The sequence below is a fragment of the Lissotriton vulgaris genome, chromosome 4_1 (genome assembly GCF_964263255.1).
Source record: "Lissotriton vulgaris chromosome 4_1, aLisVul1.2, whole genome shotgun sequence".
Classification (NCBI taxonomy): Eukaryota; Metazoa; Chordata; class Amphibia; order Caudata; family Salamandridae; genus Lissotriton; species Lissotriton vulgaris.
This window is the reverse complement of record NC_141691.1, coordinates 916560905-916582559: the sequence shown is the minus strand read 5'-3', so window position 1 is coordinate 916582559 and position 21655 is coordinate 916560905. Positions and strand designations below refer to the sequence as shown.

The 21655-nt window shown below is 48.3% G+C and overlaps 1 protein-coding gene across 2 annotated transcripts in view; it reads right to left on the bottom strand.

Annotated features, from left to right (window-relative positions):
• The window catches only part of TXNL4A (thioredoxin like 4A), an 87289-nt gene extending 66122 nt beyond the window's left edge, over positions 1–21167 (bottom strand). Inside the window, exon 1 of one of the 2 annotated variants that reach the window (XM_086965194.1) lies at positions 20910–21167. The gene's annotated coding sequence lies outside the window, so the exon portion shown is untranslated. The remainder of the gene's footprint in view (positions 1–20909) is intronic. The other variant, XM_086965195.1, reaches the window with a different exon arrangement.
• Between the last annotated feature and the right edge of the window lie 488 nt (positions 21168–21655).

Below are 21655 nucleotides of genomic sequence, written 5' to 3'. Positions count from 1 at the left end.
GAACAGAAAAGCTGATGTCAGCATTTCCTCAGTCGGAATGTACATCGACTCTGTAGTGGCAGTCTACTGCCTTGTCTGTAGATAAAAACCGTGCTATCTACTAAATCACTTGCTACGAACGCTCATGGAGTACCACTTTTTTGCCATATTCAAAATATCATACTGATGCTGCGTAAGTGTCATTTCCCCCCCCAATGTTTTATATAGCGCGAACTAGACTCCAGTCATCGAGTATCAGAGCGCTTTACATGAGCAACAGTTTCGTTACAAATGGACACTTTTTTTGTGAGGCACGGGAGATTAAGTGATTTGCCTAGAATCACAGAATGTTGAGAGTTGTTGCCGAGACTCAAACCCGGTTCCCAAGCTTCGAGGTCAACCACTCAAGCCATAACGCTACACCCTCTTCCTGTTATCTCCAATAACTCAAGGCCATTCAAATGTCACAAGACTGCAGGCCTTTTCCTCCATATTGTACAGTGCTTTGGATAATACTGGTAATTACAGTTTGAGTGGGGGAGTGAAGAAACATGAATGTACAAACATTTGTACCCCACTCCTTTCTTTTTTAGCTTTTGACAGATGCCGTCATTGAGATTTTCCGTTTGTAAGAGACGAAAAAACGTGACTGCTAAATCATTTCAGCAGAGAAAAACCAGATACTGTGACAACTTTAGGAACGGATTATGAATGCATTTTCTGTGCAAAGTGAAGAACATGTCCTTCCATCCCCAATCTCACCACTCTCCACTCTGTCCCCTCCCACCACTCTCCCCTCTCACCACTCTCCCCTCCTCTCGCCCCTCTCTCCTCACTCCCCTCCCTCTCCCCTCTAGCTCTCCCCACTCTCCCCTCACTATCCCCCTCTCCTCACTATCCTCACTCCCCTACTCTCTCCTCTCTCACCACTATCCTCTCACCACTCTCCCCCTCTCCTCTCCTGACTCTCCCCTCCCCTCAGTCTCTCCACTCTCTCTGCCATCCTCTCTATTTTCTCCCCTCTCACCTCTCTTCCCTCCCTCTCTCACCTCCCTCTCACTTCAATCTCCCCTCTCCTCACTCTCCCCACTCTCTCCTCTCACACCACTCACTCCTCCCTCTCAACTCTTCCTCTATTTCTGTCTCACTCTCTCCTTCCCCTTCACGGTCTTGGCCTCTCCACTCTTCCTCAGTTTCTGTTTCACTCTCTCCTGCCCCTTCACTGTCTTGGCCTCTCCACTCTTCCTCTATTCCTGTCTCATTCTCTCTTGCCCCTTCACTGTCTTGCTTCTGTTTATTGTATTTGCACACATCTAATATCTTGGTCTATTCATTTTCAATAATCAGGCATTTTTCACTCTATCCATCGCCCTCACTCTATCCATCGCCCTCACTCTATCCATCGCCCTCACTCTATCCATCGCCCTCACTCTATCCATCGCATCAATCTGTGCAACCATTCAACAACAACTGGTTCAAATATGTTCTCAATGTCTCAAACTTTATTACAATTGTCTCATAAAGATGTTAATATTTCACTTCTGTTCTTGGATTTTCGACTCAATAAAATACACTTAACACAATCTTCACACAATCTTCACAAAAGTTATTTACAAAAGTTTAAGCTATTGCGATTATAAATTACAATAACTTTTATTTAAGCATTAATTATTTTAAAAAAATTAAAAGCCATTGTTATTTGTAATAGCAATACATCTAAGTCACGTAAATACAACACATATTGCATTACATATGCTATAGGTGTCACATTTGCGAAAGTTATAACTATTGGCATTGTAAATGACAAAGCTAATATTTTAGCCATTATCAAAAACAATACGGAAATAAAAAAATTGTCATTTACAATACCAATAGCTCAAAATTTCCTAATGCGAGACCTAGTGCATTGCAAATGCTTGTTGAAAAAATGCTTACTTTCTGCTGCCTGGGAGGGTATATACTATTTAGATGTGCTATTTCCTAAAATGTATTATGTGACTAGTATAGATGCATTAACAAATGCATTTTTATTTATTTTTAAGGTTTTATATAGCTCTGGCTAGACCCGGAGGTATCAGAGCGCTTTACATGAGTATCAGACCATAGTTGCTGGTTACATCATTACAAAGGTTACACAGTTATTAGAGCTTGGCAAACATAGTTACATGTAAGGTCGAGATAAACAAAAAGGACATATACATAAGGGAAAAAGCAGGCATGGGGATAGATTCAGGGGAGGAGGGTGGAGGCAGGGGGAAGAAGAGAGAGAATGGAGTAGGGAAAGAGGAGGGGAGGAGGTGATTGAATTCACAGCGGCAGAGCTACGCTAGGTTTTGGAGCAAAAAAAATATTATGAAGCAACATATTGTTTTGTGATAAATACTTAAGTTTCTCACCTCATTTTCCCTGGTGCCTGAATAGAATAGTTGCACATTGCACATAATATTTCTTGTTCTTATTAATGAAATGCAATACTAAACAGTATTTTTGCAAATAAGGTTTCTTTTCTTTAGCATAGTTTAAAAATTATTTTAGAAGGCCAACCTGTGATCAATGCCTATGGGTACAGAGGCTTATGCTTCCAGAACTTAACTATGCAAGAAAGTCTGTAGCTAACTTGTGAGACGGCTTTGCAATCCTCATGTATTTTCGTGGGCAAGGAAGAATGGAACCTGCTAACAAGAGGATAGCTGCCTTTTGATTGGTCCAGAGATGAAGAAATCATATACAATGTCTGCAACATGTATCCATTTCCTTTTAGATTAGAGTGTGTTCCTAGTTAGTTGCAATGCTTTTCAATACATTTTTGCCCATGCCTTTTCAATGCCTTTTCTCCGTGCTCCTACCTGATGCTTTAATTCCACTCCTTTCCTACCTTTTGACGGTCAAGGCTACTGCTGCTTCTGTTCATCCTTACTTCATTTTATAAGCTTAATTTGTTACGGATTGCTACTGCGAATGGAGACGCTTGCGTAGGACCAGAGAGCGGACAGCCCTGCCTGGTGCCTCTCGAAATGGGGAAGGGCCGTGACCTGGTGCCATTTAATAGTACCGTGGCCTTCGGCTGTGTATATAGTAATTGCACCCAACCCAGGAACGGTGGTGGTATCCCTATATATGCCAATGTGCCAATGTCCCCATTAGGTAGTCCCACTCAAGTAAATCAAATGCCTTAGTGGCATCTAAAAAAACAAGCATTTACAATGCAACGGTCTCTGCATTATTAAAGGTAGAGCTATTGGCATTGCTCTTGATTTTTTTTAAAAAATCATAAATAAATAGCATTGTCATTTACATTGCCAATAGCTTAATCGTTTGCATATGCGAGACCTATTGCATTAGTAGCCACACACAGAGTAAGTAGTAGAGAGAGTAGTTGATAGTGAGTAGGAGAGAGTTATTAGTAAAGAGTATTAGAGAGCGAGTAGTATAAAGTGAAAGAGTGAGTATTATATAGTGAGAGAGTGAGGCAGGATATAAGTCCTATGTAGGTTTATATTAAACACAATCGTTTTCTCAAGCACAGTGCACGTGCTATACAGGTGAAACCTAAAATGAGTTCCAGGCATTAGCAAACGATCACCTAAATGGAAATGTACAGATTTGCACTTCGGCCCTGACAAATTTGGTGGAAACCGGATACTGTAAAATATTCAAAATATATATGTTCACAAACCGACGCACTTACTGCCCTCAACACTCTGCCCTCAACACTCTGCCCTTGAGTATCTTATTAATAGATTGCAGTTGCTCCAGAACGCAATGGCCTGCACCCTTCTGGGCCTGCCTCTGAAAACACACATGATCCCGCTCTTCACTGGCTCCCAATAAAGAAGAGAATTTTATGTAAAACGCTTGTGTTTGTCCACAGGGCTCTCTACCATACAGGCGCAGGCTATCTCAGGGCAACGATTAGCTTAAACGCCCCGATCAGCTAACACCCTCCTGGCCAGAATTCCCAGGATCCGCTGTACCAGGGTTGGGGGAAGGTCCTTTTCTTTCTTAGGGTCGTCAGCATGGAACAAGCTTCCACTTGAGTTACGAGCTATTGCTGCAACCTCCTTTTCAGGAAGAAACTGTCAACATGGCTCTTTAAGTATTTATTGGCTGAAGTACACTTGGCATTGATAGCAGTGATTGGCAGATCGCCAGAACACTCCTAGGAGTAACAGTGCGCTATACAAGTTGCCTTCCATTCATTCAAAGAATTAATAGGAACACCTGGGAACAAAACACTGTGGAAACTTATCAAAATGTAGGTTACTGATAAATTAGCATTTTAAAGAAAAGTTGAATGAAGCAGTTTTCCCTGAAAAGCGCTGCCTCCCACTGAGTCCGAATTTACGCATCTGCAGGCTGAAATTGTGCGACGATTCTTGAGAGGATATAAATAGCTTTTATTCTGCTACATGCCGAACTAAATATTATCTGAGCACGGTCCTACGAAAGAATGAGGCTTATTGCCATTGACATCAATTCACCAGATAATAATAATAATCCACATATGTAAAGCGCAATATCACCTAGCAGCGCCTAGAGACCTAGGGTCTCTAGGCGCTGGTGCCGGGGATCGAACCGTGATCCCCAGATTCCGAAGTCAGTCGCCCGAAACGCGGCGCCGCACCTCTTACCACCACTACCAGGGGTAGTGGGAATTAAATCATTACACATACACACACATATTCTCGCTCACATAAGCACACTCCACTCTAAAGCAAGCATACAAAATATATCTAAAAGCATTTCTTACGTACCTCAGCTGCCATGAAAGGGCATATTCCAGCTTATTGTACTCCATTTTTATTACACTATTAGTGAATATTTATATTTTATTTATTCACTATTAGTGTAATAAAAAATGTACAAAAAATAAAGAGAGTGGAGCCCCAGCTGCCCCTGAATTTGCCACCTCTGAGGCCAGGGGTCGCAAAGACAGTGCTAGGGGTAGCAAAGGGAAAGCCAGGAGTCACAGCTGCGACCCCTAAATAAAGTCCAAGTTTGTTGCCTTCGAAAAACAGTAAAATTAGTTTAGGCGCACCAAATCTGTGAGAAAAGTTAACGGTTCCTGACAAACCTATGTTCATTCTGTGGAAAAGTTCTTACGTGTGGTCGAAATGAGGCTTGTTGTGATGTGTTCGGCAGTCTAATACTAGAATAAATGTTTTGCTCGTACCTCGAAACCCCTGCCACATAAAAAGTTTCACCTGGGCTCTGCTTACAGTTGCACCCATGCATTTCAATGTTCTATAAAATCGCAAACTGCTCAGGCGGTTGAACTCGGTGTATGCAAATGTGAGCTTCGTGACCAGCACACGTTTATTCCCAACTTTGTTGGCGCAAATATAAGTAGTAAACCGCTCTTCACCAGAGCTAACTTTACATAATTTGACTCTAGGTGTTTACGTTTTGGCTTCAACTACTTTTATTCGTCACCTAACGTTGTGTCAGGTGCAACGGGGGAAACTGCTCACGCGACCGGAAATCAGCCAGGGGAGACTACGAGTACCCTAATAAATGACTAAACAAGTAAACAAACATAGTGATGCAACATTCTCCGACGTCTATTTCCGAAGCCAAAATCAAACATTTCCCCAATAGGCCCTGGCCACGAGCACCTCTTAAAGCGTGACCTGAATGAATATTGCAGTAAAAGAAATGACAACTTTGAAATCCCGGTCTTGTCCTCCTGATGGCAGCCTGTCCTAAGATATGCACGGCATGCGATTTATGTCACATCAATTCATCAGTTTTAGCTCTCGTGTTTTTCCGAATATATCTCTCTGCTGTTTTTTATCTCCTATCCCGCTTGGACGTTCTGTTAAATTGATTTCCCTGAGCTCCTTCATATAAAACCATGCAGTGCGTTACAGTTAAGGAAGGGGGCATTTGGAAAAGAGTGACCTGCGGCATGTACAGGTCCCGAAGATGAAACACAGACTGAATCTGCGTACTTCCAAAGAAAGCAAAGAAGGCTCCTTTCATAGCCACTTACTCTCGTGAAACGTTAAGTGGGGTCCAGTTGTGCGCGTGGCAGTCTCACAAGGTAGCAGCGGACTTTCGCTTTTTTAATCCTGGTCTCATCCACCTGAAAGAACCAAAATCAGCGAGAGCAGCCTACCTCAACCTTACCAGCAGCAAAATGGCAGCCTCAAGCTTCCGAAATTTTTCGGATTCAGGGGCGTGTTTTGCTGTCCTGAGTGACGGACGACGTCACGAGCTAAAGAACAGCAAAACGTACGCCCCCGAATCCGAAAGAGACGGGGCTTGTTTGGATTGACTCCCTTCTCTTCCAATGGCTGGCCTCCGTTTAGGAAGCCAGCCAATGGAAGCGAACGGAGCAGAGAGGCGGGTCTAAACTGCCCTACTCCAAAACATCAGATCTCCGGGCCGGAAGCTGCGCTTTGCGCAGCTTATAGGTCCCTCGACCTAACAACTGCCGCTGAACACTTAGGGTCAATATCCTGTAGGACTGCCATCAAGGTTCGCAGGTTGTGGGACGTGGCCCGGTTGGGGACAAATCCTGCCTGGTCCTGCAACACAAGGCGCTCCATTAATTTAAATCTAGTGGCTAAGACTTTCGCTAGGATTTTAGTGTCGCAGTGGAGTAGCGACAGAGGCCGGTAGGACTCACAGTGGGATGGGGGCTTGCCCGGCTTCAACAGGGAAACAATTTGGGCCTCTCGCATAGTCTGGGGCAGCCTTCCCTCTTCCAGCGCTTCACAAAAAACCTCCTTTAGTATGGGGGCCAGTATGCGCACATACGTTTTATAGAAGTCCACTACCAACCCGTCGGAGCCCGGTGACTTCCCTGATTGCATGTGCATGATTGCCTCAGTAATCTTGTCAGTTTCCATATCTAGGCTTAAGAACTTACGTTGTGTATCGCCTAGCCACGCTAGCGCAGTGTCCTCGAAGTACTGTTGCAAGTTGAGAGGGAGCCCCTTTGGGAGGTGTATAATTTAGCATAGTAATCAATAAATATTTGCAGTTGGCCCGGAAGGTTCCTGTGCACCCTACCCTTGTCATCTTGTAGCTCAGCAATATAGTTAGAGAATTTGGGTGCTCGGACCGCATTCGCTAGGACCTTCCCTGGTCTGTCCCCCTCGCCATAAATCCTGGCCCTATGATACTTCCCTCTGAATCTGCACTCTCGGCCCGCCTCACTCGTACGCTGTCATTTTGCTACGCAGCTCTGCTTTCAGCTCCCCATTCTCAGGGTCCATTGCTATCTGCTGCTCTAGGTCCTTAATGTCTGTCTCTATTCTATGTAACTCACTGTGAATGTCCCTCACAATTCCCCCTCCCTTAGAGATACACCAGCCGCGCACAGTGACCACGAAGGCCTCTCACACCGTCGTGAGGCTCGTGACTGAGTCCTTATTTATGTCAAAAAAGTCTTTCATATCTTCCTCCATCTCTGTCCTGAAGACCGAGTCATGTAGGTGCATGGGGATAAGTAGCCAGCTCAGGTAGGGGGGTTGGGCGACCGGGGCCCGGAGTGAAACCACCACCGGTGAGTGGTCGGAGAATGTTCTGGGCAGGTGTGTTGCTTCTAGCGACCAGTGTGCCATGCCAACAGAGACAAGTAGGTAATCTAGTCTGGCCCTGGTCCCATGCACGGCGGAGTGATGCGTCCCCTCTCGCAGCTCTGGGTGTATGTGCCTCCAAGTGTCTAGCAGGAGGTGGGATTCCATTAGACCTTTCAGTGTGCGTTGCATGTCTGTATAGTGTACAGGGGCTGCTCGTGAGCGATCCAGCTGCTGGTCTACCACTGTGTTGAAGTCTCCCCACCAAATGAGGTATGTTGTGCTTATCGCTTGGATTTTGCCCCACAGCTGTAGCATGGCGTGAGTGTCATCTATATTGGGGCCGTAGTAATTAGCAATGGTTACAGCATTCTGATTCAGCTTTCCCCACATTAGGCAATATCTCCCTGCGGGGTCGGACTCCACACCACCCTGCTGGAAATGCAATCCTCGTTTAATATATATGGCCACTACCCTGGAGTATCCTGAAAATGACGCGAAGCATCTGGGAGATGCCCACTTCGCCGCAAACTGAGGGGTTGACCTGGGGTCTAAGTGCGTCTCTTGTAGCATGGCCACTCCCACATTGTGTCTAAGTATCCCAGGGCCTGCCTCTTTTTTCTGGGATCGTTAAGGCCCCTGCCATTCCACGTCATGACTGTGTTTGTCCGTACCCCCTACAGTATCCGCCATGTCCGAAATCCTCAAGTGTTGTCTGTACCTCCATGCATCAACAAAGCCTCAAGGAAACTAACTTCAGCTCTCACAAACCCCCTCCCTCCCACCTCCCACTGCGGCTTCCCCAACATGCCAAGCATATTCCCTATTCCCTCCCAATAGAGTAACGAAATCGAACAGTCAGTTACTTTTCCCCCAACTAGCAGGAGTCAAACGGGGTTCACCCACGTATTAGGGTCGCTAGGGGCCCGCACCGTGTTCATCTCCCACCCATATTACACCCATTCACTGGCCCAGCCCAGTCGGCTGGCAGTGGACATGGGACGGTGGGAGTGTCCGGGACGGTCATTATAAACAAACTTAGCAATTCTTATACATCACCAATTCGGAGCAAGGGAAAAACAGATGTCCTCTGTGTCCGTTATCTATAGGCGGGATCCTCATTTTCATTCAGGGTTTCTCATAGGAGATTGGGATCCGGTCCGCCTCGACGTCTGTGCCTCCGGATGCCGCCCGCCGATTTCTCTTAAGATATTCTTCCGCTTGGTGCGGTGCCGTGAAGAAGTGTTGTCTTCCGAGGTGCTTGATCTTCAGCTTCGCTGGATACAGCATGGCATATGGTATAGCTTGTGTTTGCTACTTCTTTTTTACAGCCGTAAACTTTCGTCTGGCCTCCTGGACGGCCTGCGTGAAATCAGGAAAGAATGCCAACGTGGTGTTCTCGTAGCAGACATTTTGCTTCTCCCGGGCCAGGCGTAACACCCTATCTCTCTCCCTGTAACTGAGGAAACGCATTATGATTGGCCTTGGTGGTGCTCCCGGCGGTGGGCGCGCCGCCAGTGCTCTGTGGGCGCGCTCAGTTATTAGGTGCGCAAAAAAGGCTCCGCTCCAAGACTCTACTTTCGGCCTCCGTGAGCCTGTGGTCGTGCTGTTCGAGTTTATTCACCACTGTGTCCATCAACTCTGCTTCATTCCAACCAGGAGGGTTTTCCAGTCATCTTCCGTTCCTTCCGGCGGCATCGCGTCCTCCCCGGTCCCCAAATGGGCTCCAGTTCTGCGGGATTCAACAGTTAATTTTGCCTGCTTAGAGTCATTGCGACCCATGGTGATTAGTAGGCTATGTGCGCGCAGCAGGCCACGCGCAATCCCCATCTCCAGTCAGCTCTGTCTGTGCTTCCCTCTTAAGTTACTCCCAGCTTGTGGGGGGCCACTGTCTCCGGATGGGGTAAAAGGCCTCAAGGCAATAAGACCCACGCAAGTATCGTACCCTTCAGGTGGCCCTCACCCCCACGACTCACGCTGGTGTATTCGCCGCTGAATGCTCTCATTGGCCCTTGGCCGTACAGTAAGCCCGTTCAAACGACTTGCGACTGCCTCCCCGGGCCGCACTCAGGAGCCGCATGTGATTGATCCGTTGGCGCGGGGTGCGCGAATGATGGCGCCTCAAATGTGGACCTCACTTGACTGTCGGCGCCGCGCCCAGCGTCTGTTCTATGGCTCACCTCCAAATTTCAGGCCAGCACCATGTGCAGATGTATGGTTCTCCGACTCGGCACCTCGTCACACCTTGTTACAATGCGGGCTCCTCACATCTCCCGCGGGCCCCATCCACATGGAATGTCCAGGGTTGTGCCAGTCAAAATGGTGGCGTGCAGTTGACCCCTTCAGGGGGAGGGGGGGGAACCGCGGGGGGGGGGGGGGGGACCGCAGAAGAGTCTGACTCAGGAGGGCGGGTGTTCTGGACGTGTATTTGCGCTCCGGCTCCCAGGCCCCCAGCACTGACCTCCTCTCTCCTGGGCTCCAGATGGTCACGTCGCATCTTCCAACACCGGCAGGCCGCAGTGGGCCTCCTCGGCACTCACGCTGCCCAGGCCGCACTTGCCGTGTCCGCTCTTGCTCTACGGAGCTCCCACCAGAATCGTTCTTTGGCAACTTCACAGCGCCCGCAGCCTCTCCAAGGCCGTCCGCCACCTCCGTAACAGCGCCTAGGGCCCCAGTCTCAGCGCGGCAGCGGCCAAGTGCGCCTCGGGCTTTCCTGTCTGCCCTCGCCGTCTACCAGTCTCTTCCGGCGGGCTCATGCGCGATATCCCGACGGCTCGGTTCTACCACTCCCGGCTCAGCTGCAGCCTTGCAGCTGTGCCGGGACGCACGCCCACACACATGGACAGGTTTCTATACATCAGACTTCGCCAGAGCATAAAGGCCATTACCCCAGAGTTTCCGGCCGAACCGGGCACCTTCCTGCCCCTCCACAGGCTGCTACAGGCGGACACACCCAGGCATGTTATATCCACACTGTACAAACAGACACGAGCTGCGATACCACCCAAAATGTCACGGGCCAGGGCTGCGTGGGATAGTGACTTGGAGACCCCGCCCACAGACGACCAATGGGACACATGCTGCCAGCCGACCGAGGCAGTGACGGGGAACAGCAGGCTGCGGCTGATCCATTACAGGTTCTTACATAGGCTTTATTACACACCGGCTAAGCTCAGTAGAATCCACCTGAGACGATGCTAGATGTGAAAGATGTGGCAGAGAAGGCGCAGATTTTTTGCACTTGGCGTGGCGATGCCCGAGGGTGGAGCGGTATTGGGAGGAGGTCTTTGCTGCCTTGTGGGAGATGCTGGGGATGCAAATAACCCCGACATGGCTGATATCGCTACTGGGGCACACTGCGATCATAGTCACCACACATAAAAAGTGCCTAGCGTTAGGAATGCTGCTGGCGAAACAACAGGTGGCGTGCAGATGGGGACGGGCCGCGGGCCAAAGTTCAAGGACTGGACAGCAGATCTAACCAGCTGGCAGGAACACTTACACAATTACGCAGAGCTCCTACCCCTGAAGTCGAGACCCAAAGATATTTGGGGGCCATTGACAGCTTACCTACTAGACCACCGGGGAAACAATGGGGAAGAAGAGGATGAGGGGAGGACAGAATAGAAGGAGGGAAGGAGGTTAGCCTGAATGAATGCCCTAGTCGCAGAACTAGGAGTGATAACTGATGAGGGAGTTACGGAATATATGGTGCATGATAAGCGGATCTGTAGAATCATCAGATGGACTAGCTGCTGAGTCGCACATGTAGATCACTGTATATCCAGCATTGCTGGCAGAGACTTTGATATGGACATTTGGCGATAATATACGTCTGAAGATACCGGCGGTTACAGGAGCGCACCAGAATGGACACTGCTCGAAAGATGTGACGGCTAGGGGTAATGAGGGAGTAAATGGGTGCAGAGGGGGAGGGGAGTAGGGAGGGAATGATCTCACCATAATGTTGTTAATTGACAGCTAAGCCAACTTGTACCGTACCAAATGCTAATAAAGGTTTTGGAAACTTGAAAGAAAAAAAAAAGCCAGAGTCGGATGCGACTCTCTGCTGTGGAGCCGGAGCCTAACGGGGGAGTTCGCGCTGTGCCTACCCAGCGTCCCGCTCTGTACGGCGACTTGCCCCAGGCGTCCGCAGTGGTCTTCCGTCAGGGACCGCCGCTCCCGCAGTTGTAATTATGAGCCCGGTGGGCACATCTTACATTGTGCACCATTAACTGCTCGCCCTGGAGCACGGAAAGAATATTTGCACGAACGCTGCAAATAATATGTTATGGATGCCACCTGGATAAAGGGGACATAGTAATAAAATCATTTAATGGTGAATCCATCAAAGTTTGTGGTGAAAGGAAGCTGAGATTCAACTTCAAAAGGTAGAGAATCAGATGAGAAACTGTACGTAGCAGCTGTAGGACCATCCGTGCTGGGATGGATGGATCAAGGCGATTTGGGTATCATCCTTGACCCAAACCAGGAAGACCCGGTCCTAGTGGTACAAGGAATTGAGGACTACAGTAAGGCTGTGTTGGATAAGTACCCCAAGGTATTCAATGGTAAAAATCGGAGCTTTAAATGGATACCAGCACAGAATCAGAGTAAAACCACATGCTATACCCGTCGTACACAAACCAAAGAAACACCCGTTTGCAGTCAAGGATGAGGTCAAATCTCAACTGGATAAACTACTTAAGGAAGGAATCATACAACAGGTGAAAGCCAGTGAGTGGGTCGCACCTTTGGTCATAGCCAAACGCCCAAATGGAAAAATCAGGCTATGTGTGGATCTTCGCGACCTGAATAAAAACATTGCTGTAGAACAATTTCCACTTCCTAAGATAGGAGAAATGTTGGCTACCACAAAGGGGGTTAAATGGTTTACAACCATAGACTTGAAATCGGCATACCACCAGGTGCCACTTCATTGCAGCAGCAAAAACCTCACTGCATTCATCACACCATTTGGGTGCTTCCAGTTTACAAGGGTCCCCTTTGGTTTAGCTTCCGCTGCGGCGATGTTTCAAAGACTCATGAGTGAGATTTTCAAGGGACTTTCCAACATCTTAATATTTCAAGACGATATCCTAGTGATGGGAAAGACCAAGGATGAACACGATGGGAAAGTGAAACAGGTATTGGAAATCTTGGAGGCAAAGGGACTCAATGCAGAGTACGACAAATGCAAATTCGCACAAGATTTTGTGAGTTACCTTGGTCACGAAATCACTGGCGACGGAATAAGCCCAAAGAAGGACTTACTTGATGCCATCAAGAACTCACCAGTACCTAAAAAACAAAGAGGAAAGGAGATCATTCTTAGGACTGGTGGAATTTTATGCCAAATTCATATGGAATTGCTCTAGCAAAACATATGATCTTAGACAATTGTTAAAAATGAGAAACAAATTAGAGTGGGACGAAACCTGCCAACATGCATTTGAGAAACTTAAAAAAGAATTGTGCAGTGCATTGCCTTTGCAAGGTTTTGACCCTTTGCTTAACAATACCATCACCACAGATGCAAGTGCAAAAGGACTAGGAGCTGTGTTAACACAACAAGACAAAAAGAGTGATGATAGTACAATCGCATTTGCATCGCGATCCTTGACACCAACAGAGGAAAAATTCTCTGTCATTGAACGTGAGGTGCTAGCATGCGTATGGGCACTAGAACACTTTAGGAACTTTGTATGGGGTAACAAAGTCACACTTTGCAGCGACCATAAACCTCTTACAAAAGTGTTCACCACAAAAGGCCTGTACAATGAGTCGCCAAGATTAGCGCGACTATCCATGCGCCTTTTCGATTACAACTATGAAGTCCACTATGTTCCAGGGGTAAGAAACGTTGTAGCCGATTATCTGAGCAGAATGCCAGCTGAAAAAGCGGAACCTGAAGCAACAAATGAAAGCGAAGAATACTGCATAGCCATCTTAGAAGAATGTCTCCAAGGAATTTCGAAAGAAGAATGGCTATTTGAACAAGAAAATGACGCTGACATGCAAAATGCGATCAAAATGCAGAAAGAAGGATGGACAAACAAAAAGAACATGAGCAAAACTATGAGACATTTTTAGGAAGTAAGGAATGAAATATCGCACAAAAATGGGTTACTTTTAAGAAGGAGGAAGAGCAATGTGACCAGACGCAGACATTCAAACATAATATGGCCCCATCAGACTCTTCAGACTGCGAGTCTGACCTTGGACTCGACAACTCAGGATCCAGGTCACAGAACGCTACGGAGTCTGTCTCAACCAACAATGCGTGCCATTTTCCAAAGCGATGGTACTTACAGGGCAACGAGGTTATTGCCTGCAACTCCTGTACACAATCAGCTACCACAGGGTACCACTAGCAGGTGCTGCAGAAGGGTGCTACCCCGTGTGAAGCTCAGCGACTATGTGTGCGACTAAACTTTAGTTTTTCCAAAACTGTTTTGTTGTTGACATGTTAGCTTTCCACCCTCACCACTCTCAACGGGGGGAGGATGTGTTATGTATTGCCTTGTGCCCATCCTGGGACACTGTAGCAGGCTCCCACCTTGTCCCTGCGAGGACATCGTGGAGATGACATCACCAGCTGTCATCCGGCTTTGACAATTGTCAGCTGGGTGACGTGAGGCGGCCAGTTAGCTTACGCTCCGCTCTTGGAGCCTGTGTTGGTACTCATTAAAGAACCTTGAAATACTACAACCGTGTCATTGTCCGGTTCCTAACATAATAGAAAGAAATGAAAGCACTTTAAACTTACCTGTTGGAGGAGCGCAGGGGAAGCTCACGCGCAGGAGAGAGGAGGGTACCAAGCGCAGGGCACGGGAGGGGTGGCATAGGAGAGATACAACAGTTTAAATCTTCCGACAGCAGCAGGAGAACACCAGTGAATCAGCAGAGGAATTCTTCACAGCGAGGAAGAAAAGTGTAGATCTCGGACCAGGAGAACCTCGACAGGACAGCAAACGGCATCAGTGAAGAAAGCCACATACCTCAAAAAGTAAATGGCATTCAGGAGCTTTATGCTCCCGATTTCGCGGCACTTCCTGCCTTCTGTATTGCTGTCCTCTTCATTGGTGTAACGTCAATGATGACGTTGCTAAGTGCTGATTGGCTGCTGAGCAGGAGTTAGCCGATCCAAAAGCCCCATTTGAAATGGGGAAGAAATACAGGTAGTTGTGGTATCTTCCACATTTAATCTCCCCCGGCGCCTCGCATGTAATGGAGCTGCTCGCGGTGACATCACTTAGAATGTCACCGCGATCAGCATTCCAAGGCGAGCGCCGGGGACTCTGTGAGGCGGCTCGAGTAAGCGAGGCTGTGGCTAGGGTCACAGGAGTTGTGTCTTATCATTAATGACTTCTTGAATTACAACCAGCCTTTGGTCTTGGTCAATGTTGGTGCCCACCACACTGGCGACGAGGGAATACCAACCTGTGACCTCAACACGCCCAGGGAACGTGAAGAAGCACAGCTGACCTAGAGAAAAGGAAGCGGGCGTTGATGTGAGTTTCCGATTTCAGCGGCAAGCAACGGAGACAGTAACGAGGTCATCGAGCAACTGGCAGGGGTGAGCTGTGTGAGGCGTGAAAAGAAGATAACTGCCATGATCTTCAAATAAAGTAAGGTGACTCCTGCCTGCCATCAGCGCGCCCCCTTTGCAGCACTCTGACGGACTTCCTCACGTAGGCGCTGGCATTCTTAAAGCGCTGGTAACTTCGTAATTTAAGTGTGCCTCAGTCTGGCTTGCGTGAAGTAAATATGTCAAAAGGAGCATTTTAGAATATGGGCGCAAGCTCCGCTCGAGCCCCCAGTCACTAACCTGAAGAAAAGACTTTGATTGCGCGCCCCTTTCAACGCGCATTAGGGAAGCGTCCTCGCGGATACTTCAGGAGTGTGTGAGAACCGCAACAGACTCCAGTGCCTCAGCAAAGCGTGACAGCCTTCCGCCTCATTTCAAGGAAGCGCACTGGGGCAGCACGTTAGAAGAGATTGGCGTTTGAAGGCTCTCACCACGTTAGGAGCTGGAGTGTAATGCACCAAGGGGGGCTGCGAGGAGCGTCTGAATAAGAGCGCTGCGGGGAAGCGAGGAACATCCTCGGCGCAGGAAAGGTTATGAGCAGCACCTCAGAGGGCATCAGAGAAGCGCGATGCAGGAAGCAGTGTGGAGCATAGGAGCGCAGCGAGACTAAGCATATGTGCAGAGACCCTCACCGTGATCAACTGACAGCGCAGGAGGAGTTGAGGATAGAATATTAGGAAGAGTAGCCGTGTTTGTTGTGGCACTAATTGAGGGCACGAGAAGGGCGAAAACATTGACTGTGGACGAATTTTTTACTGAAAGTGTTCACCCAGATGCGCAGAGGGATTTTGGACTCTTCTGTCTCTTCACCATAGGTTCTTTCCAGACTACATTGAGTTTTAGGTAGAGCGTAGTGCAGTGCAACAAGAAAACGTAGAAATTTAGCCAGCACCAGTATACGCTTTAAGGTTCTGCACTTCATTTCCCCTACTCTAAGGACTGTGCAAGGGTTATTCTCTCCGTCTCGCTCCTGTTTAATGTCGCAGGGGTAATGTGAAGCAAAGAATTATGTACTTTTTAAGGTGTACGCTAACTTACCTTTTCGTTTTCAGCGTCACTGTGTCCAGTGGGTGTGTGTTTTCACTGGGTGCCAGCAGGGGAAGTCTGAGCAACTAACATTCAGAGTGTGACCCCTCCACCTTTTTTCTTGACCACCCCAGGGGATCCCAATATCCAGTGGAAGAAATGGAAAAAAGTGTTTTTAAATTACGCCACTGTCTGTGGGCCAAACCTGGGCTTAGAAAGAAAGGTTGCATTGTTAGCCTATTATCTAGGTGCTGAAGGTGAGGAGGTCCTGGATCATCTCCCAGATTTAGGAGCACAGGAAGCTAGAGGTCTGAATGAATTTGAAGTGAGCCTTAGGAAGTTAGACTTACACTACCTTCCTAAGACTAGCATGATTATGGAGAGGTACCACTTTGGGAAGAGAGCACAAAAAGAGGGGGAATCTATAGAAGACTTTGTATCCGATCTAAGGGAGTTAGCCGCCACTTGCAAATTTGGTGGAGCAAGTGAGGAGAGTATCAGGGACCAATTTGTTTTGGCGTGTAGGATGGAAAGAGTGCGTGAGGAGCTATGGCTCAAGGACGACCCGCCCCTGCGGGAGGTACTCATTATAGCCAAGCAGGTGGAGCATATGCTCCAATGCGTCAAGGAAATAAAGCAAGACGCAGGGGAGAAGAAAAGTGAAGAAAAGGCCAATGTCAGTGAAGTGGTAACGGAATGCGAAGCAGTATCTGTAGTAAAAGGACAGAAAATAGTGAGCAAAGAACACAAAGAAGGCAGGCTAGGGGGAACGTTTAAAGGCATTTGCTATAGGTGTGGCAAGCAGGGGCACCTAGCTAACGACAGAGAATGCCCTGCTCTCAGATTCACGTGCAACAAGTGTGGGAAGAAAGGACATTTCAAGCAGTACTGCAAGAGTGGGCAGGGAGTCAGCAGACAGAGTAGAGACTGGACGAATGTGGTGTGCGACGAGATCGTTGTGCAGGTACAAGAGTTACTAGCCCCCAGTCCCAGCGACTTTGTGTGTGCGGAAATAGTGGTGCAGGTCGAGGGAGGACAAGTCAGCAGTCCCAAGGACACAATAAAGGTTGGGGAGGTTGAAGTGGAAGCATTATTTGACTCTTGTTCTAGAATTACCATCATCAATGCCAAAGAGTTCTCACAAGTGTCTAAGGGAACGATAACCTTGAAAAGAATGGACCTGAGGCCAGGGGGGTATGCCGGTCGCCCCATCTCTATGAAGGGGTATTTCCTGGGGAAAGTAGAATACTGCAACAGAACAACGGTCTCAAAGGTATATGTGTCCACGGTAGGAGACAACATCTTGGGGTGGCAGGCACAGAAAGAACTGGGGGTCTATTTGAATCCTAACTGTGATCCCCAGATCCTGGTACAAGAAATTGTTGAACACGAAGCAAACATTATAACAGAGTTCCAAGAGGTGTTCAGGGAAGAATTAGGGTGTTTGAAAAACTACTGCCACAAAATAAGACTGAAGGAGAACACCAGGCCAGTCGTGGCCAAAGTCAGGAAACTTCCCATTGCTATCCAGGAGGAGGTGAAGGCTGAACTGGAGAAACTGTGCAAGGCCGGAGTAATCGAACCGGTGGAAGCAACAGAATGGTTGGCCCCCATTGTGGCAGCCAAGAAGAAGGACGGGTCGGTCCGGCTCTGCATTGATTTGAGGGCGCTAAACAAGGAGGTCGTGGTCGACCGCTACCCCTTACCCAACATCACCCAGATGATGAGCATGCTAGAAGGTGCCAAAGTCTTTTCTACCCTCGACCTCACCTCGGCCTATTTCCAAATAAAACTACACGAGGAGTGTCAGGAGCTCACGGCATTTGTGACACCCATGTGCGCATACAAATTCAAAAGGATGCCATTCGGGCTGGTCTCGGCGGCCGCCGTGTTTCAGAGGATCATGGGCAACATGTTGAAGGACATCCCAGGCGTCATGTGCTACCAGGATGACGTGCTAATTTTTGCAAAGAACCATGAGGAGCACGATGGTAGGTTGAGAAGCGTGCTGGGGAGGTTTCTGTCACAAGGCCTCACAGTGAAAAGAGACAAGTGTGTGTTTGGCTGTGCTGAATTGGACTTCCTGGGACACAAGGTGACTACTGAGGGCATATGTCCAAAAGCTGAATTACAAAACACCATCGTGAACCTGACGCCCCCCAAGGGCAAGGACGAGATCAAGTCATTTATGGGGATGTTAGAGTTCTACGGAAAATTCATAAGGAACCTGGCGGGAAGGACATATGCCATCAGGCTACTGTTGAAGAAGGAGAATGAATTCCGGTGGAGTCAGGAGTGCCAGAGGGAGTTCGAGGACGTAAAGAAGGCACTCGCGCAAGCCCCCAGTTTGAAGTCGTATATACCCTACCGGGAAACCATAGTCACCACCGACGCAAGTGCGAAAGGTTTGGGAGCTGTCCTCACCCAAATTGGAGAAGAAGGAGAAAAAACCATAGCCTTTGCCTCGAGGTCACTCCAGAAGTCCGAGAACAACTACTCGGTGATCGAGAAAGAGGCTTTGGCTGTATTTTGGGCGCTAGGAAAATTCAGAGACTTCCTCTGGGGAACTCAGTTCACCCTCCGAACTGACCACAAGCCGTTGGTGGAGGTATTCAGCAAGAAGGGTTTAGATGCCATCTCCAGCAGGATAAGGCGGTGGGTAGTCGGCCTTCAAGAATACACCTTTGACGTTGAATACGTCCCCGGGACACAGAACCTCGCAGCTGATTGTCTATCTAGGCTCGTTGGTGATGAAGGAGCGAGAGAGAAGTTGGAGAAGGCGGATGAGGAAGAAGAGGACCTTCAGATGGAGGATGTCTGCACCATCCAGAGGGCGCTGGGAGAAGAAACATGGAGAAAGGCGTTAGAAGAAGACAAAATTTTGGAGGAGATTTACAAAAGAGTAAGAGGTGGTTGGAAGCACGGTGACAAACAGGATGAAAACCTGCGGCCATACCTGGCCATTAAAGACGAGTTGTCAATAATAGACGGATGTCTATTCAGGGGCACGAGACTTGTCCCTCCTGCAACCGTGAGAAACAACCTGGTCGAACTAGCCCACGAAGGACATTTGGGCATCACCAAAACCAAGCAAAGACTCAGGGAGAGCTATTGGTGGCCGAGCATGGATTTGATCACGGAAAGGAGAATCAGAGAGTGCATTCCGTGCAGCAACAGCGACAAAGTCCTGAAGCAACAGACGCCCCCTATGGTGTGCAGGCCGTCCCCTTCAGGACCATGGGTCGAGCTGGCATTGGACATCGTGGGCCCCATGTCAGGAGAACAGCGGACACCCTACATTTTGGTGCTTGTGGATCTGTATTCCAGGTGGCCAGAGATAAAGTTTGTCAGCGAAGTCACCACCAAAACTGTCATCAGCTTTTTACAGGAGGTGTTCATCCGAGAAGGACTACCTAGCGACATTCTGACCGATAACGGTGTACAACTGTGTTCGAAGGAGATGGAAGACTTCCTGGAGGAAAGAGGCATCAGACACAAGCGTTGCGCCCTTTACCACCCCGAAACCAATGGCATGGTAGAACGCTTTAATAAAACCCTCAAAGAAAGCATCCAATTGGCCAAAGCCAGCGGAATAAGTTGGAAGGAGGAGGCGTGGAGACGGTTGGAAGCATACAGGTTCACGCCACATCAGACGACGGGCGTCACCCCGTTTGAATTGCTCCGCACCAGGATACCCAACACGAAGCTAACCCGAGGATGGATGGAGTGGCACAAGGGGCGGTCAGACCGAAATAAAGATGTAGAAAGCTTGAAGAAACAAAAGGAAGCCATGGAAAAGAGAAAGGAGGGATATGACCGGCACAAAGCCACAAAGGAAGTAGAATTCAAGGTGGGAGACAGTATCAAAATCAGAGCTCCAACAGGGAAGGCAAGTTGGTCGGAGTACACCAACCCCACCAAGATCACCAAACTATTCAAGAAGGCAGTCAAGACACAAGAAGGAAAAATATGGAACCTTGGGAGGGTTGTAAAGTACCATCCACCTGAGAATTCAAGGGGACGGGAGGGAGACCCTAGGCGGGACCCTAGTTCCACCACGAAGAGGCAAACCATAATTCCTCACCCTACCATCAGGCCTAGCAAGAGGGTGACCAGACCACCTAGACATTTTGATCAGTATATAATGATGTAACGGGGTTTGTTTTGTCCACTTTGTTAAACCCTTTCACCAGGCCTAGGAAAATTTGACTGTCCCACACCCAGTTGGGTGTTCCTGTGCCTCCTGGTGCGTTCTTCAGTGCTTGTTATGTTTTTGTTTTCTTTCCGCAGGGAAGGGGGATGTGTGGTATCTTCCACATTTAATCTCCCCCGGCGCCTCGCATGTAATGGAGCTGCTCGCGGTGACATCACTTAGAATGTCACCGCGATCAGCATTCCAAGGCGAGCGCCGGGGACTCTGAGAGGCGGCTCGAGTAAGCGAGGCTGTGGCTGGGGTCACAGGAGTTGTGTCTTATCATTAAAGACTTCTTGAATTACAACCAGTCTTTGGTCTTGGTCATTGTTGGTGCCCACCACAGTAGTAAACGTACTTTCAACGTGGGACATTTAAAAAAATCAAAAGTGAGATTATCAGGTATCGGGTTTCTGGGTGCTTGAATCGGGAGGCGGAGACTAGCCTTCAAATCGGTAGTCTCACGCCTGAATCGGGAGGGTTGGAATGTATGGGCCAAGGAAGAATGCACTGGATGAATCTTTTGGCTAGTCTCTCTAATAAACTTAAGCGAAGTTTTGGCTAAGAAGCAGCTGAAGCACTTTTGTTCACCTACCTGGCTTGAGGAGTCGATAAGCTCCCTGCCTCTCTGGCACAGAGCGACCGAATGAGGGCACGGAGCCTGTAGCAGAGATACCACCTGCACTCCGCCCGTCACTCAGTTGATGGGCTACTTCTCTGCGAACTCGCGTAGAGATCTGGAAACTCCCTGTACACTAAACCGGTGTTCATAGACGGGACTACACCGCAACAGCCACCTCCCGGCTTGAACACGCGTCACGAACGCGACGTCTCAGTTTCTCTGACGTTCTTCCGTAGTGACGTAGAGAGAAACACTAGGACGCCATTCGTCCAGCAGCTTGAATAGCGAGCGCATGCGCTGTGAATCTAAGTAGGAAGTAATGCGCCTGCCCTGGAGAAATCATTGTAATGTATTCTCCTAGCTGAGGTGACCATTTCGAGGGAGTTCTAATACTTTCTGGTGTTATTTCTGTTTCGACTGCATCACGTTCGGCACAAGCCTCAATGTAGCAGCGACTGTATACTCTGCTGCAGTTCTTGTAGCGCCCATCTCACACTTAGAGATGTTATTTTTATAAAGCGCTTTGTAGTGGTAGGTGCGCGGTGTTTCAGGAATGTTCAAGGTAATTTGTGTTCTTTTAATGTGTGGCTCGTTCATGGAGGGTTCGCTCGGTGGAGGTACGAATGGAGCTCGTCAGTTACTGTCCGTACATCTACTCCGTGTGCTGGGTGGAGTTGGATACTAATAAACAGCTTCAAACAAGTCTACTCTCTACTATT